Source organism: Anopheles darlingi, chromosome 2 (genome assembly GCF_943734745.1).
Source record: "Anopheles darlingi chromosome 2, idAnoDarlMG_H_01, whole genome shotgun sequence".
NCBI lineage: Eukaryota > Metazoa > Arthropoda > Insecta > Diptera > Culicidae > Anopheles > Anopheles darlingi.
In genome coordinates, this window is record NC_064874.1 from 26,866,903 (window position 1) to 26,869,402 (window position 2,500).

General features: G+C 51.6%; 1 protein-coding gene across 1 annotated transcript in view; it reads right to left on the reverse strand.

Annotated features, from left to right (window-relative positions):
• The window catches only part of LOC125947900 (mitogen-activated protein kinase kinase kinase 10-like), an 11,318-nt gene that overhangs the window by 3,930 nt on the left and 4,888 nt on the right, over positions 1 to 2,500 (reverse strand). The gene's annotated exons all lie outside the window — the stretch shown is intronic.

Consider the following 2,500-nt stretch of genomic DNA (forward strand, 5'->3'; position numbering starts at 1 on the left):
TTCCACCACTTTAGGCGTCCTTTCTATCATAACTATGGCTGTGATAACACGCTGTTTGGCGGAGCGCTTAAGTAGAAACGCGTTCGCACTACTACCTCCCACGCTGTTGTGGCGCCTGACTTCAACGCCAGCCCTGTTAAACATTCTTTGCGACAGGGAATTCCTTATCCATTCCTTCCTTTTCTGTTTTGCTCAGAATAATTTGTAAGAGTTTTTTTTTTCGTTTTCATCTCTATAAACCACATTGCTAGAGCTTCGTATCCAAGGGAAAGGATTTGGTTTGAATTAGATATTTTGCGCGTCGCCGCTCTGCTGAGCCAGGGACACAGAATTGTCTGGGCGCAACGCTTTGGTACCACATCCTTAGATCCGTCACCACGTAGCTGAAGCAAGTAGGTAAGTTAGTTGCACTTCATCCATTTCTACCCTTCAACCGTTTCTCCCTGGTGAGTTACCATCCATGGTTTAACGTCTTCTAAACCACGCATTCGCCAAGTGAATGGCAGGAAAGCTGGCAGTGTGATGGAAACCTTGCTGCGCTTTCTACGTTTAGATTAAGGATATTAGGATGTTTGTTTAGTTAAAATACAGGAATGGATTTGAGTTTTAGCAGTGTTGAAAGGGAAAAGGGTTCCATCCAGCCAGCGTCGCCCGATCACGATCACACAACATCAAACAAGGAGCACACGATCATCTGCGTAGCAACGATCACAACGGCATTCTGAACCCACGAAAACCACAGAACAACCACAGTACCTACTATTCGAGCGCTAACTAGTTGTAGTACACTGTAGGCTGATTCCAATGGGCAAAGAAATCGAAAAAGATTAGCTCGGAGCGGAGGAATGTCGGGGACGATTAAAACAAAACTCGCATCCCACGGAACGGTGTGATTGTTCCGTCGAATAAGTAAATGCAGACAACCTGGAGGTATATATACATATATATCTCTCTCTCTATAAGGGTGCGACAGCGTTTTTTTTTTCGCTCTCTTCGACCAAAGGTATTATCATCGAGACGGTCAGGGTTGGTGGTTTCGATGACGCAACCAAAAAAATTTCCGATAAAAACAATTATCCTAAAACACATTGCAACTCAAATGCCTTACAGACCACAGCTCGATCTTCGCCAACATCGGGACACTGGCACGTCTAAATTCCAATAAAACTGGAACCGAAAACGCCTTCCGGCGTCAGGCCGTTCGTTCACGCGGACGGATCGAAACGGCTCTTCTCGTTGCTCTGCACGATCCAATAGTTATCCGTACGGCGTATCATACCGTACGGTGTTTCGTCACGCTCTAGTCCAACGTTGGGACCGACTGCCCCACTACCACCAACGACTCCCCCGGTGCTGCCACCCCCACTACCAGCGGTGTCGGTGTCGATCAGTAGCAACCGATCCTGATCGGCCGCCGCTCGGTTGCTGTTGACTATCGTGGGTCGCTTCAGATGAATACTGTTCTTGTGCTGGACGAGTCGACGCGTTTTCTGATGCGCACCGGCAATCGAAACCCCACTGGCCGCTCCTCCGTTCGCCTTGTCTTGCCGCTTGCCGAACCCAAACAGTCGGGTCAACTTAAACTTCCCTTTGGCTCTCGTGCGGTCGAGCTTATGTCGGAAGCTATCGAATGGCCGGTGATGATGATCGAATTCATCGATCGGACGTCCGCCAATCGAAGAACCTTCCGACGAACCGTCGGTGCTTCTGAGTGGCAGTGTCTGCATAGCCGGCAACGTTAGAAGCGAGCCCGGCACACGGTCACCCTCGGCGATCGATGACGTGCGTAGCAACGAGATCGGATCGAATATCGATTCATAATCGGTGCTACCACGCACGTCCACCTCGGGCCGAAACGTGACCACGGAACTTTTGCGGGATGTGACCGGTGGTAGGAATACAAACGAATCGTCCCCGCTACCAGTCGTGGATTGACTACCGCCCGAGTGACCAGCACCGTTGGCGATCTCGAGATTGCCGAACGATTCTTGCAATCGACCAACGCTAGGCGTCTCCGTCGTACTGACCGTCGTGCTGCTATGGCTCCCGTCAACACTGGCCACGGTGGCCGCTTCTCCGCGACCACCCATCTCTTCCTCTTCCCCATCCTCTCCCCTACGTTCAGTCGTTGAAGGAACGCCTCGACCGCCCACCAGAAAGCATTCGCGCCGAAACATGGACCGATTGCGATCGGAATCGCGCACATAGTACGGTGAGTCCTCCGAGCTGGAGGATCCCACCGTGGCCGGTAGATTGTCGATCGAACGCGAGGCCGACAGCCGGGAGTAGCTGGTGTCATTAAATTCTTCCTCACCACGAGAGAAGATATTGTCCAGACTTTTCATCATCGCACGATAGAACACACGATCATACATTGGGCCCGCTTCCTGTGCCTGCGCATCGTCCTGTTGCTGCTGTTGGGACCCCCGGTCCGGTTCCGAGACCTGTGTCGAGTATAGCGGAGCTCTACTACTACTGCTCCCACCCGCTGACTGAACCT